This window comes from Echinops telfairi, unplaced genomic scaffold (assembly GCF_000313985.2).
Source record: "Echinops telfairi isolate 266 unplaced genomic scaffold, ASM31398v2 ScPeMD7_1713;HRSCAF=2227, whole genome shotgun sequence".
In the NCBI taxonomy this organism is placed as follows: Eukaryota; Metazoa; Chordata; class Mammalia; order Afrosoricida; family Tenrecidae; genus Echinops; species Echinops telfairi.
Genome location: NW_022105611.1, coordinates 1921665 through 1938251, shown reverse-complemented (window position 1 = coordinate 1938251; position 16587 = coordinate 1921665).

Sequence of the window (16587 nt, the reverse complement as noted above, 5' to 3'; positions counted from 1 at the left end):
TTCTTTATTGACTATTGGCTAGAGGCTGCATTTAGTTCCATTGTCTGAGGCCCTTCCACCATGGGAACTGCTCCATCAAAATGAGAGACAGAGAGGAGAGAGGAAGCAAGACAATAGAATCCTTACACCAGGGTACAAATGTGAACCAAGGCAGAAATGTCAGTGGATTGGATAAAAATAACTTGGTGATTCTGGTCCACCTGTTTGGGTATCAAATATATAGTACTTACCAAATTTATGGCAAAGGAAAAATGGTATGAGATTGTAAGGTGTAAGAGTATTTATTGTAGGAGTGGTTATTATAAACCAATACATGGATTCAGGGTTGCACATGAGCTGAAACACAAATGAATTTCCTATTCATATACATAGTGTGCACAGCCGAGGTTTCCAGGTCGCTTGGAAGACTCAATCACACAGTCATTCAGGAATCCAGACACAGAGGCTTTGCTGTCTTCAACATGTCCTTTCCGACATCAGTCTGGGCTTTGGCCATCAGTGGGATGGAAAGTATGTCATGTGTGCAATAGTGTTGTGAATCTGGAAATAACTTCTTTTTCCATTCTACTGGCTGGAAATGGCTCTCATAGCTCTCCCCCACCCCACCTCATCCCCTGCCCCAAATCCACTGCCATCAAGTCAATTCTAACTCACAGCCACCTATAGGGCAAGTACAAATGCCCCAGTGGGTTTCCAAGACTATAACTCGTTAGGGGACTAGAATATTTCCTCTTTCTCCCATGGAGTGGCTGGAAGTTTTAACTGCTGATGTTGCTGAATTCAGCCCAATGCTGGTTATCCACTATGCCACCAAGGCTCTGTCTCAGCTACACCTAAGTAAAGACAAGGTTGAGATATATATTCTAGTTGCTGGGCCAATTGTATAATTTTCAGGATGTAGTTCAAAATGAAGGCATTCTGCTGGTCTAGTGGGATACCTCTTGAGCTGTTAATTGTATGGTCATCATTTCAAAACCATCAGCCATTGCATGGAAGAAAGATCAGGTTTCTGTTCTTATAAAGATTTGCTGTCTCTCAAACCCAGAGGGCAGTTCTACTCTGTCCCATAAGGTAGCTACTAGTTTTAACCAACTTCTATCGAGTGGTATCAATCAGAATCAACTCGGTGGTGATAAGTTTTGTTGATTTTCTGTTCAAAATGAAAATTTTCAAAAGCAGGGAAGAATTGATGTTCTCAAGAAAATTAAAATACAGTGGAGCCGCCATATCTGTGGGTTCTGTGCCTGCGGATTCAACCGATCATACATCAAAAATATTCTAGGGAATATATATATTCCACAAAGTAATATTTGAATTTGCCTCAGGTCGAACGCTGTGTTGGGTCCCCGTGACGGCAGTGAAGGGTGACTGTTCCTGCTGTAGCTTTGGGCCATGGCACAGATCCTCCGTTTCTCTCCAGCCCTCCCGATGGGAACAGGGTTTGCCTCATGCATCCTTGGTTCACTGCTGGTGCTGTGTGCACCCTTTGTGCCTCAGAAAAATAACCAAAAAAGGCTCCTACAAAGAGAATAATGGCCAATTCATCCCTTGAAAGGCTAAGTGAGAGCTTAAAGTGCTGTTTACATGGCCTTCACATTGTATTCGGTGCATGAAGAGTGGTGGTGGTGCAGTGGTTAAAGCATTTGACTGCTACAGAGGAAGACGTTGGCTGGAATCCACTAGCGGCTCTGCAGGAGGAAACGGTGGGACACGTCTGCACTGTCGTTTCGGGTCCCTATGAGTGGAAATTGACTCGGTGGCACTGGGTTTGCATTTGTGTTTTTCTTTTTAGGTTTAGGTGTTTGAAGGAATCTGCAGATAACTTAAGCATCTGGGAGGATGTGCGTACATGATGTGCAAATACTGTGCCATCATGTAAGAGGGACATGGCACCCACAGACTTCAGTACCCGTGTGAAGCAGGGAGGAGGAGCTGGTCCTGGCACCTCCCCCCCCCCCAAATACCAAGGGAAGACTGTACAAAACTTCTACCTTTCTTTTGTGCTCTTGCTCTCTATTTGTCATATTTCTAGAATGATAATGAGTGTTTAATGTTCTTTCTTAGGAAATGAAATGATTCATTATTGGCATGAATTTTACCATATGATACAAAACCAAGTTAAATACAAGTATAAAAGAATTTCCTATTCATATGTGGACTGAATAAAAATACACGATTTGTATTCTGTAGCTCAGGCATGCATATGTATGTTGCTCTTACAAGAGCAGTGGAAATGTTACCCCAAACTCAATTCAACTATTTTTATTTCCCTTCTTGATATATGCACATTCCGCCAACACTGCCACCCTTCTGCTTCTCCAGGAGTAAGGAAAGACTGAAGGGAAAAAGAACGGTGAGTCACCCATCTGTTCTTTCCTCGTCACGGCAATCCTGCCATCATCGGTGTAAGCGGTTGACTGGCACTTGGAAGGGCGGAAGTAAAGGGGTTCTAGAGGCACGATGGTCACAAGTGTTAAAACGGTCACAGCCCACCCAGCAGTGGCCCCAAAGGACGCCTGGATGACTTGCTCTCATTGAGAACACAGCCAGGAAACCCCTAGGGAGCAGGTCCCCACCACCTGTGGGATTGTCACAAGTCAGAAGGGACGCGAGGACCCCTACCAACAGCAATAACATCGTGAGGAAGAAAGAGAGTCTCAGTCTTTGTATTTCTTCAAACATCGATGCTTTCTGCGTTAGAAATCAGTTCTGATTATAGCAATGTAGAGTCTCTCAGGATTGTCAGTGCCTCTGTTTCTCCAGCCTAGACATAGTGCACTGACCTTGTACTTTTTTCGATCTCCCAACCTCACACCTAGTGAGTTCATCCGAATTCTGTGTTCACTGAGGCATTGTGAATACTGAATGCAAATGAGGTGGCAAGGAACAGTGGGAATGATTATTGCATATATCTCCTCTGTTCATAAATATGCACCACGGTCTCACTTAGCCAAACTCAAGATCAAAGACAAAATTATTAAACTTTTTAAGAAAGCAACCACACGGAATTAACTCAAGTACAGGACTCTAGAGCATGAAGCCCAACGTCTGCACTGGTTGCGTGCTGCCCATGAAACTGGTTCTGCTAACTATGTATCCAGTAAGAAGACAAAGACAATTTGGTTTTGTCAAAGGAGAGAGTTATGAAATTGTTAATGCTTAAAAAACATCTGGATATGTAAGCAATATGGTTTCTATGGTTTATTAACTTGCTATTTAAAAATGATCATGTTTCTATTTCGAGTACCTACTACATGTCAGGCACTAGGCTTTGGCAGGAATCTTCCCATGATAACTCAGGAAGGGTATTCTATCATTCTCAATTTACAGATGAAGAAGTGATACTCAGAGGTCAGTGCTTTCCCAGTGCCCCAGCGTTAACACAATGGCTGAACCACCGTCCATGTGACTCTAGAACACTGGCTGTGCATAGCCTCCAACAGGATCCCCTCCATACAGATCCCCAAGGCTGCGATGGGTGCCGTCAAGTAGATTCCAGCTCCTAGTGATGCACAGGGCAGAGCAGACGGTCTCCTAGGTTTTTCCTGCGGGTATTTGTGGGAGCAGACTGCCATTTCTTTCTCCCCTGGATTACAGGTGGGTTCAAAGCATCATCCTTTGGTTAGTCGTCAAGTGTTTACTCAGTGCACTGCCAGTCTCCCTTAAATTACCAGTAGCCAAATTAGATCATTGCAATGAAAATATCTATTTTTATTGGTACAACGTACTAATTAGCCATGTGATTTTTTTTCCAATCTGCATACATTGGGTCAAAAACAAGCCCAGTAGAGCTTATAATTGGAGAAACTCTTGGTCTAATCAAATGGAACCCATAACATGAAACCTGCCTTCTTTCCGTTCCATCATCAAAGGGAGACCCGCCCGCTCAGGGAGGATTCAGAATGGGGTAGATTCATTTAGTCCCCAAACAGGCATCAATTTTTAGAAAGACTTAGCAAAACAAATATGAATCAAATGAAGTGCTATAATTTTTTTAAAAAAGCTTAGACTTACATTGTCATGGAACAAAGCATTCTTCCAAGATAAAAATAAGCTCCAGAAATATATTTTAGAAAGCATTTAGGCAACCATGAGACTGTTTTGAGAGTATGAGAAGATTATTTTTCCTACATTCATTATAACTGAGGGGGCTTCTAAAGGCTCACATAAAAGTGGAATTAAAAGATCATGAAATTTTCCACAAACTTTTTCAAACCCCCCTCATACAATTTAATACTTTCCCAGTGAGAAAATAGCCTCTGAGTCTCAGGCAGCCAGAAGACTCATGCTTGAAGGAGCTTCCTGTCAGGATTGCAATCATTTGCCTGTCACCTCTGGTCTCAACACAGTGTAGGGTCTGAAAATCAGGTGGGTTCAAATCTCTGTTCCACAACTTATTCCAAGTCTCAATAACTAGGAGAAGTTAAAGCAGAAATTTAAACTCTGTGAGTCTAGAAACCGAGAAGAACAGCAGCTTCTTCCCAGAGCTGACGAGAGAATCGCATGGAATCGGATGAGCTGTTACATGTAAATGTCCTTTATAAATAACACGGTGCTTCGCAAACAGATGTGTCGTGTGCCCTCCAGTACTGACAATACGGGATTGAAGGTGAAAATCAACTGGAAAGAAGGGAGAGCTTCAGCAGAAGCGGAGGAAGACCGGATGAAAACGGGATGGAAGACATCAGAGGAAGAAGGACACCGCAACTGTTCTACACCGTCCATCGGTGATGTGAAACAATATTTATATTCACTATTGTGCTAAATGCTATCAGAAATATTATCATATCCGTGTAAACTATGGTCCTGACGTCTACACGCGCCTCCCACTAAATGTGCAGTCAGAAGACCCGGTGCTATCCTCTACGTGCAGAATGACATGGCTCATTGGAGAGTATTTTCTTCTCATCTGTAAAATGGGAAAGATGAAGACTCAGCTTCACAGATTGCTGGTAAGAATTAATTGAGAAAGCACCTGTGAAAATGTACTATAAGCAAGCCAGCTATGAGGGAGTCTGCTAATTATCACAGGAGGGCTGGGCAAAATATTGATAGGGCACCAATTTGATAGGGTAGGAAAGAGATTGCAAAGTTGTATTATGTTTCATTGATACGTAAAGCATTAGCCAGGTTAGATACGAATGAGGATCAGAATAAGCAGTCTTTTAGAGAACATATTTATTTTCCTATGTAAATTATAGTGGAGATTTCTGCTTCAAAGGGGAATGAAATATTTAATGCCAACAGGCTGCACTACGGGGTTTCTGATTTCTAATATGCACTTAGAATTTAGGTAAAAGTTTCCAAAGCAGGTCATCAGTTTGACATTCAAATAATGTATACATATTTTTTCCAACTCATCCATTTTCATCTCCTCAACATCCCACTGCTCATCCCACTGTCTCCCAATGTTTCCTGTTTCCGTCTTCCTGATTGCTCTAACACAGGGCTGAAACCACAAGTGTAGAGCTAATTTTGTTTTTCTTTAATTCAAAGAGACTTGAGAGTTGTGGTGTTCCCTAAGACAAACACAAGAATGTCTTCTGGTATACAATGGGGACTTTAGTAGTCACTTTACCATTGGTTTAGCTCCCTTTTGAATCCACTTCTAGATCAGACCTCGTTTTTTCTCCTGGTAAATGGGAAGTAATTGCAAAGTCACAGCATGTGTGTTTGTTGGGTTTTTTGTTTTGCTTGTTTGCCTGCACAGCTTTCTGTCTCTCTTTCTCTGGGGGAGGGGTGTGGAGAAGAAGCACTAGCCTAGTACCTTTGGGAGCATGGTCTCTATGCGTTAGGCAGGGTTGACTAGAGAAATAAATCCAAGGACACTCACACATGTGTAAAAGAGAAGTAGTTATATGGCAGGAAAACACCCCAGCCCAGTCCAGATCAAGTCCATAAGGCCAATACTAGTCCTTCAGTTGGATACTAGTCCATCAATCTCTCTTCAGACACATGCAGCTGCACACAATGATGCAGAATGCAGGGAGATCACAGGCCAGTGGGTGCAAAGTCTTGTGGATCCAATGGCAGTGGATGCATCTCCAGAGGACTGGCAAGTCTCCAGCAGATCTAAGCATGGCTCTATGTGACTTGTCAACAGGAAGGTGGAAGCAGTGGTGGGGCAGGGAGGGGGCTGGCCATTTATCTGGTTGCACTCTAATCAAGCTATGACCTGGTTGACAGTCTGAACTCCACCCACATGTTCCTAGGGGAGGCATGTTGGCACAGAAAACCTATCACACTGTACTTCCATGGTTTTCTGCTTTGGGTACCTGCTCACTCCCTATATGAGAGTCTTCTACACCTATCCAGAACTCCAAGTCATCCCTAGCCTTCTCCTTCCAGGGACCCTTTCTCTAGACCTCAGTCACACTACCTCTGAGATATAAGCTGGGAAAGGGAACTTGCCTTTGTGGAACACATGCTGAGTCCAGAAAATTCATTACATTTTCTCTTTTACAAATCTGTTCATACCCACTCAAGATATGAACCTATCTGCATTTAAACAAATACTCAAAGACAAAGCTTTCAAATTCAATAGCCCGTAAGTAACTTATTTACTTTTCCTGTTTTATTAAATATTAAACACGTATTAAACACTGTGCCAGTAACTAAAGATGGAGCTACTAGTAAACTCTGAGAGTTTGTATCTAATGTAGAAAGTAGAGATAAACAAGTTATAAGTCCAAAAGAAATCATTGAAAATAGTAGGGGGTTAATTTGATATTTGGGAACAAGAAACGTTTTCGATGGAGAGGAGTCAACTAAGTCCACATGGAATAAGCACACCAGCTTGTGTGGCCGAACAATGATAATAACAAAATCCAAATATGATGAAGGGAAATGTATCAGAGCTAAAGTTATGAACACCCAACTGGTAGAAGGCTTTGGAGGAGAGCAAGAGTCAAAAACCCATCTGTAGAGTAACTACTTAGATTAAGCTGCTGGCCAGTCCCCACTAGCCACAGGCAAGGGTCTCAAACAGCCTTCCTATCAGAGATCCTCATAATCTTGATTATACCAGATCGAACTTGATACTTGGTCAGCTCACCTCCCTAGTGACCCAACCTGAATTTGTTCAAGGTGCAAGTATCTCCCGTGTGTTCCATGAAAAAAATTTCTTCCTTGGCTTTTTTGAATATTGAGGGGGGTCTTTTCTTTATAACTTATTATTTGTATTTTTATCTGTATATTCTTATTATTTTATACTTATCTCTTTATTTCTATTTTGTTTTTGGTTTTTGTTTCTATTGGGTTTCCCAATTTGTGAAGCACAGAGTGGGTGCATAAAGATATTACTGATGCAAGGGTTGATAAGGGATGTAGGTGTGGGAGGAGGGGGAAAAGGAGGATGAGGGGATTTGGGGAGTAAACAATGAAGGCGAGAGGGTAGATAGAACACTAGAACTGAGTGTTTGTACACAACTCATTTTAAAGGTGATTTAATCATAGGGCAGGGGGATGTACTAAAATTGATGGTGGTAATTATTGTACAATTCTTCTTGATATGATTGAACTGTATTTGTGGATTAGGTGCTAATAAAAATGCCAAAAAATGGTTTTGGATGGAACATATTTAGACCACATTATTCATGGTATCCTGTTCATGAAGTCAGTCTATATTCCGCTTAAGTCATTTAATTTATAACAGATATACTCAGATCCCAAACCACAGTATTTGAAGCTTCCATTAGATGAAAGAAGAGATGGACACGAGACGGCAGGAGGAACAATACCACGTTGTGTCTTGTGGTTTCTTGTGACATTTCAATTCAGAAATGTCTCATTCTCGTCTTTTCTCTCTCATCCAAAGATGACTACCCATTAAAATCCAATAGGAAAGCAAGTATTGAATGTAAAATTTCTTCCTTTACTAACCCCAAAGAGAGCCACAGCGTTACTTGTATGATGAATGGCTAATAACCTGCAGGCTCCCACAAGTTGTTCAGTTCCGTTGTCAAATCAGGAGTTAGAAGATATCTTGTCTTTAATACAGGTATGAATTTCTGATATGGATTTTAGTTTCATGAAGATTTCTGCTGAGGAGAAGGGTGAACATTATCGTTTGCAGAGGTTTTTGTTGTTAGTTTATTGGAGTTTGTCGTGTTCTTGTTTTTATTTTTGTTTTGCTTCTTTTTGTTGTAGCGGAAGTGAGTGTTTTGCAATGTTTCTTGATCTTCTTTATTTGGACTTTTTTCCTTTCAGAAATCTAGCGCACCAACTCTGGGCATCTTTTTAGCATTTTCCATATACAATTCCTACAGGTAATTGTCAATATAGGAATGCTAACAAATTAAAACAGCCAGATGACTCGTGTTTAACAAAACATAAGCTTTGCTTCAAGTCTGAATGCTTTGTAACCCAACTATGAGGCAGGCAGTAAGAAACCTTTGGTGAAAGGTTTCCTAGCGACAATTAAGAGATACCTAAAGTGAATCAACAGACCAAATTAACCCATACCTCATGTTTTCTAACACAAACTGACACCTGAGTAACACAATAGCTTGTATTCACGACTTTTTGAAATATCTCTGCATTGGGAAATTAAGCTAAAAGAGTGATATGATACAACCAGACAGAGATTTCCCTTCAGCTTTCTGTAGATGGAGAAACAAAATCCCTGAATACTCTTTTGTGGCTGGTCTGACTGACCATTTTCTGGAGGCTTGCAGGAATTTCTCTCTATGCCCATAGAAGACTCAGTTCCGGTGGGAAAGGTTGGGACCTGCGGGCTCACCCAGCCTCCCTTGGGAAGAGTTCAAAGGAAGAAGAGAGTGAATGCTGAGCCAAAGCACTTAGGAAACGCTATTCACCTGGGTTCAGAGGTTGCTTTACTTCGACAATATCCTGTTTTCATTTATTGAGCAATTGCACGACACCAGGCACCTGATGGAGCAATGACCCAACTGAGCTCTAAGCTTCCAAACCATAAAAAGGAAGCAAAAAGTAAAGTCAGAGAAAGATGAGAACATGCGCGTCCAATCACCCCATCAGGCAGGAATCTTGGTCAGCGATAAAGTGCCAGAATTCTGTCCGTTGCCTGGCGATGCAAAGGAGCTTCAATGACCCCATGTGGAAGAAGGGACTGAAAATTCAAATCGCTTTTCATCCAAGTAGATAAGCTAGCTACCATGCAGCAGCCTGTTGTTGGAAACCTAACACATTAAAAGCCAAATTCACAGTGGCACTTAGAATGCATTTAAAATTCTGAGGCTTTTTGTCTTTGAATCGGGCATATGAACTTAGTGTTCGGGACCCACTTTACAACAGTGTCTCATTAATCATGTGTCTCCTTACCTGGCATGGTCCCTGAAACACAGCAGACTCTCAATCAGCGTGTGATGACTGAAGGCCGGCACAAAGAAAAAGGAAGTCAAACAGACCCAAAGTTATTATCAACATGTGATCCGTACTACTTATTCCTCTTAGATTGTTCTTGGATTGGCTTTTTGTTATTAACTGTGATAGAGCAGAAGTCCAAATGTTAAAAGATCATCCGTTTTGCTTTGTTTTTAAGATCACGCTGAGGGCGAGCTCCTCTGATATTGTTGCCCCTCTTACTATTAGTCTCAGCAGGACCTAGGGCTTCTCTCAAATCCACTGTCCATCACTCTCCTCTCTGTCCCCAGGATATGTGCAGGCTTATGTCGCAAGGGGGCAGACCTTATACAGAGACACAGTGAGATAGTTTATTGTGCCAGCCTGACCGATAAACACAAGTGGGATTAACTGAAGGGCAGAGAGATAAATGGCTTGGTGAGCCTCGCCTTTCGTGTCTCTCACTCTGTGATCATCTGACCAGTGTGTGGCTGCCTTGCTTGTTCTGTGCCTCAATTTAAAGGCTACACTACCTGTGGGACGCCTAGCCTGTGGACTGTGTCGCTGTAAGTTGAGGTCCCTTTAAGACATTTCTGGAGCTGGGGACTGGCGGTTGGTGACCTGGCTGACAGTTGGTGACCTGCCTTGTGATTGGCTGCTGTGCTGACATAGCCTAGCTCTCTCTATAAATAGAGGAAGATCTGGCAGCAGACTAGACTTGAAGGACTGTTAGTCTCTCACAACTCTCTCACTGGAGTGAGTTGCACTGAGCCATTTGTAGTGCTTTATAATTTAACCTTTCATTTCTTGTATTATATATTTATCTGTATATGATTTAACAGTTCATTTCTTGTTATATATCTAATTATCTTTATAAATAAATATATTAAATTATCAGCAATTAGGTTTTATCTCTCTAGAGAACCCTGTGTAACACACACAGCAACCACCTTCTGTTGTCAGTAATAGTGCAGAAGCTGGTCCCCCAGTGGTATTTGGTCATCGCTTCCTCCCCTGCTTCCACACTCTAGAGCCTCTGCTCCTCTTCACATCCTAGGGAATCTGTTTCCTTGCTTTCTCATGCCACCTCTGTGTTCGTCTGGATGGTAAAGCAACAAACCCGTGACTCTCATAATGGGTACAAGAAAGTTCTTCCTATCAAGAAATAATCTTAGATCAAGAAGGTATCCCGGCGCAGTCCAACTCAAGTCCCTAAGTGTGATGAGGCTAGTTCAGGGCCTTCTTCAGACACATGTAGCTGCAGGCTGAAGATGCAGACAAAAGAAGTGTCATGTAGGACTCTCTCAGCTGGGCAGGTGCAGAGTTGAATGGATGCCAAGTTGGTGGGAACAAGGCCGGGCATCGAGAACTCACAGATTCAGGTGGCCCACGCAGGATTTCGCTGGATGTAGGCAGGGTCCTAGCATGCAGAAAGGGAAGTAGCAGACAGGAAGAAAGGTTCCCAGTTTCTCCCTTATAAGAAGGCCACCCCTCCCAGGAGGCGTCATTAAGCTGTGACTTGATGGACAGACTGGACTCCACTGCTCCATGAATGCCAGTTGACATAAAATGATCTCCCTCCCACAGCCCCCTACTCATGTCTGCAAGTCGCCCCTAGTTTCTCTCCCCCGCCCCATGGACAGGGATTATATATTTCTTTCTGCTCTTAGACACCTCTCTCTTCTTGGAAGCTTAGGAAGCACACATTGGTGGTGCTTTCTCTCGAGATCTCTATTGCTTACTCTCCCTAATTTGACCAGTTCATTCAGTTCTGAGTGTATGTGAATTCGATAACTATCTTAAAGATGCAAGTTAGGGCTCCTTAAAATTCTGCTTTCTGAGATTCTCTGCCCATTAATCTCGTTTAGCAGCATGCTGCCTTGCCAAATACACTGGTGGTTTATTTTCTGTTCACTGTGATGACAAGGGGGAAAAATTATCATTAAAAATTTCATGCTATTGTGAAGGAAAGATGGACATTTCTATACCCTGGGCCATTATCAATCAGTATTCTACAGTAAGTATAATATAGACTCTAGAGTCAGAACTACCTGGATTAGAATCTACCAGCTCCGGGATTTGTTTTTAAGATAACATGCAAGTATCTTAGCTTTGTCATCTGTGAAATAAAGATAACTATAATACGTGTTCCATGGGGTTATTTTATTCATGAGGATGAATGGAAGGAAGGAAGGAAGGAAGGAAGGAAGGAAGGAAGGAAGGAAGGAAGGGAGGAAGGGAGGGAAGGAACATCATTTAACATCCAGAAGTGGACGACACTCACTGCTAGGCCAGATTATTCTCCTATTGGGCATAAAATAAAATTAAATTTAAAAACCTCACAGAGTACCAACCTCAGACAAGACTTCTCTAAAACAAAACAAAGCCACTTCATGATTTTTTTTTAGCAGCTGTACCACTCACAAAACAGCAAACACCTCCCTCTTCTTAGAAGCTGGGGTGGCATAACTTTTGTCTCATGTACTTTGGACATATTATTAGGAGAGATCAGTCCTCAGAAAATAATATTATGCTTGGTAAAGTCAAGAGTCAGCAAAAAAGAGGAAGCCCCTCAAGGAGATAGATTGACACTGTGGTTGCAACAATGGGAACTAAAAATAAAAACATTTTCAGTATGGTGCAGGACTGGGCAGTGTAGGGTCACTATGAGTCAGAGCTAAGTAGATGACACCTAAGAAAATCCACCACCCATCTCATGACCACTGATAGCCTTATTCTTGTACTAGTCTTCTCCATAGATATAAGCATTATGCAGATACTGAACCATAAAATTGATCCTTTTGTTTAAACTGTTTCCCCTCCCAAGTGAATCCTGGTTTCACATATTCAAAGCCGAAACCTTATCATAGGTTGTTCTTAATATCTTCTTCCAGAGATGCGTGTGTGTGTGTGTGTGTGTGTGTGTGTGTGTGTGTTTCTTTGCTGCAGTGAGTCCTAAACTCAACTACAGATGCCCCTGTGCTCTTTGGCAGAAGGGTCTTGAGGATGATTGATAGATAAATGATTTATAGCAGTACTTGGTACACAGAAAATGTTTAAGAAGACTTTGCAATCATTATTTATTATACATAACCTGAGAGTGCTAAGCACAGGACAGGGGAATCATGTATAAAAGGAGGAGCAGGAAAGAAAGGCATGGGGCCAGGCCTGTTCATCAAATGATAGGAAGAAATCACATGGCATAGCAGGAAGCTAGTCCCTAGATAATGAAGCAACTGGGTAAGTGAACAAGATCACCTTAAACACTCTGGGAGTGGGACGGCCACCTAGGAAGCATGCAATCATCATTCCTCTCATCATCTTCTTCAAATACCCGGGAAGCTACCTGGGAGTAGGATGAAGCGTCCTTTCTGTTTAAACAGTGTGAATTGGTGAAGGATAAGAATAGTCCTTCCATCTGAAGTAGCACACAAAGAAGTCCTTCAATGTTCTCCTTTCTGAAAGCTTTGGGCATTTGTTGTCTGCAGCTGGAACACACAAATATGCTTTTGCACAGCAATCATACCACTGTCATTTGGCATTCTGTGGTGCAGCCCCGTCACAGTCATTTGCAGTGTAAATTCGAGTCACATCCCAGCAATTTTGCTATCACTCTTACTGTAAAGTCACCTTGCAGGTTTTCCCTACGAGGCTGGGGTTATTTTTCAACTTTATTGCGAAGCTGATTTGTTTTCCATTTGCTTATTGATGAATTTCACTGTTAACCAGAAGTATTTGTTCAGTGGTTAGTAATAAGCCCAGGGAATCTTTACAGGATGAACCTTATGAGCCGGCATGTAAAAGATGCAAAACAAATGAGGATCCTGCTCTCATTGCTCATTCGGCAGCCGCTCTTCCAGGCACTTACCAATTCATTCCACTGATAAGAAGAGCAAGCTCACAAGAAAGTCATGGAGAGTGAGAAACAATATATCTGTGTCCATTATTTATTCATGCCTCAACCACATGGATGAAAAATGTTGCCCATTACCACCGGAAGAGCAATCTTTTATGATAATGGTGCCATTGCTTTCTTACCACTCACCGCATTCGTAGTGTGTTGCGTGTAGCAATCAAATGGTAGATTGGTACTTAGTTATCAATTATTCCTCCCCCAGAGCACAGGTATAAGGACTCGAGCAAACAGTTTCTGACTTCAAATGTCTATATTGTTGGAGTCAAGTTTACACAGAGTGGAATTCACTTCAAATATATCCAAGTGTGCACCATGGGCAAACCATATTGGATCCATTTCCATAGTTTGTGCTCTAAGCAATAAAGATTTATTGTCACATTCTAAATGTAATATAAGCATGTTAATGAATCATGTAAAATAGAATAAATAAGTGCCCAATGTTTCACACACACCCAATCCCCCTTTTGAAAAAAAGTACATGTTACTAATATTTTAGTGGATATTCATTTTTTTAATACTTAGGAGATACAACCACCACACATATGCATATATGGACACACATATACACACATGTGTAAAATAAAAGTTGCCAGTCACAATCAAGTGGATTCGGACCCCATGTGTGTCGCAGTCAAACTGTGTGCCTTAGGGTTTCCAGTAGCTGATTGACCTTTGACAAGCAGAAAACTAGATCTATTTTTTAATTTTTTATCCCTAGCCTTTTGCTTTTACAGCCAAACATATGAGCCCGCTGCTCTAGATGCTTGTATAAATCAAACCCAAACTCGATGTGGATTTGGTTTCTGCTCACAGTACCCTATACAACAGAGAAATGAAATTTCCCCACTAGGCATATTTTGGACATATTGTCCATGTGCATGTGCTTGACTGGAGACTTAGGGCACACCATTGCTCTGCCCACATAGCTGTTTCCCCTCTTTCTTCCTAAGTTTATTCTGCTTCTCTAATAATTCAAAGAACCTTATATATAAGTATATCTTATATTACATCATGCCCCAAGACATACATAATTGTCATTATTTTTTAATACATAAGAAAGAAGTTTATGTCAAGAAGCAATTTTATATCAAGAAAGCATCCCATCCCAGTCCAAATCAAGTCCATGGGTCAGATGTTAGCCAGCGCCCGTCATAGAGAAAGGTGAGACTGGATACATGGGAATCACGGGTTGGTGGCTACAGAGATTCATGGATCCAAAGTCAGTAGCAACATGGCAGGGCACCAACAGCTCTTAGAGTTGGGTGGCCCACAGGGGCTGACGATTAAAGGCAGACAGAGTCCCAGCAAGGAGGAAAATCAAGGGCAAGAAAGCTAGTTTTCATTAATTTTGAAAGTATGCGTGCAATTCAAAAAGTATTGCTACAATCTCCTAGACATTTTTACTGAACAAAGCCATGCAGTTATTGTTTGTCAATATATCTTCCCTCTAGGTCTGTGTAATTTTGAAGGTGGTATTTCAATCTCCCTAACCTTCCTTGAAAAATTGTGCATTCTTTGACTTATAGCACAACACAATGGCACTTTTTACATCCTGGAGTGACCCAAATCATATTCTTACTAAATATTTTGAATTAGAGAAAGAAAACAAAGTCTAAAGGGAGAAGACTGAGACTGGGGAGTGCATGGAGTAAGTTCCCCAGTGAAATTCTAATTGGATAACATTTGCTACACTCAAAGAATTATTGCCAGCCATCAAGAGGCCCAGGAGAGCCTGTCACTGTTACAACCAAAGACAGAGACCACATTGACTGGAGAAATTCTAAGTTTAGTTCTCCAAGTGCTGACAAATGGAAACAATTGGGTTTGCTACCTCTGAACTGCTTTAAAATCCAGTGAAAATCAAGCAAGTTATATCCCTTAAACTATGTGATAAGAAAAGGGTTTTGCAATAGTTCTAGGAGGTAATTAGATTTTACAATGATAAGAGGACTTTAAATCAATGGGGCAAAGGGTAGCAAGATTCATAGGAAATATTTTACATTTCCCCAAAAGATTATCAGACCTCAACTGACATCTTCCTTACTCCAGGAGCTGTCAAATGGGTACACCACGAAGCTTCCTCAGAACAGGTCTACCTAAGGTTTCAGGCTCCACTGTTTATTTAATAGTCCTGTTTCCCTTTCCTGAATTAGAGCATCTATGAATAATTAACAGGTTTTGTAACAGGCCCAGATCTTGAATAATTAACAGGTTTACAAAGAATATTTTGCTACAGAGAATTTTTTATTATTATATAAGAGGGAACTGTGATATACGAGGTCCCTTTTAACAAACTAAATCTCAGACCAAATTCCAAACTATGTTATATTTCCAGTGTTTGACTAACAGCAGGCTTTTTCACCCCCTCCATCAGAATGGGGGGCATTGTCTGTCATAAGGAGAAACAAAATGTATTGGTGCAAAGTTCTGTCCTTTTTCAACAATGAAATTTTCAATTTTCTTAAAAATTTCCTTAATAAGACATTGTGGTCATTCTTTGATCTTCATGATAATCTTTCATGATTAGCCCTTCCAAATTCCAAAACACAATCACCATAATGTGTTGAGTCAATCTCTCTAATTGAATGAAACCAACAAGATCACCAGAGGTAAAATAGAGGCAAACTTAGGAGCTTACAATACTATCAAACATAACCTAAAATATACAAATAGATGATGATAAAGTAGACAACTTGGACCTCCTAAAAATTAAATACTTCTGGACATCACAAGACTTCATCTAACATTAGCCCTAACCTGAAAATAAAAATTTTTACTGGGTAAAGAAAGAAGAATTTTTGCTTAGGGGGAATTGGGTTTATGTTAATGGTGGAATAATTTGGAAAAGGATATCAATAATGGTTGGACAGCATGAAGAGTATAATCAATGGCACTGAATTATACATGTGGAAGTCCTTGTATTGGAGAATGTTTTGTTGTGTGTATTTATGCAGCAATTAAAAAGAAAAAAACATTAGCCAAATAACAATGGGCGCAAATGTGATAGTTAGGTTTTTGTATGCCAACGTGGCTCCTGTAGGGACACGTGGGCAGAGTTTAGCCTACGAATCAGATCACAGCTTGATTGGAGGGCAATCAAGATCAAATGACTCTCCACGGCTGGCCTCTTTCTCTTTCTTCCTGGTGATTCCACCAGCCTGCAGCTGGCCTGAGTTAGCTGCTCCACCTCAAGCATGCGCTGTGCTACCTGTGGTCCAAACCAGCCTGTGGATGTGGTGGCTCGTGTGGCCATGCCATGTGCTTCATCTTAAGGCTCCAACATGACCTGCTTCTTTGCACTAGTGGCCTCTGTGACAGCTCGACGTCTCATTGTCCTGCTATTGCCACCG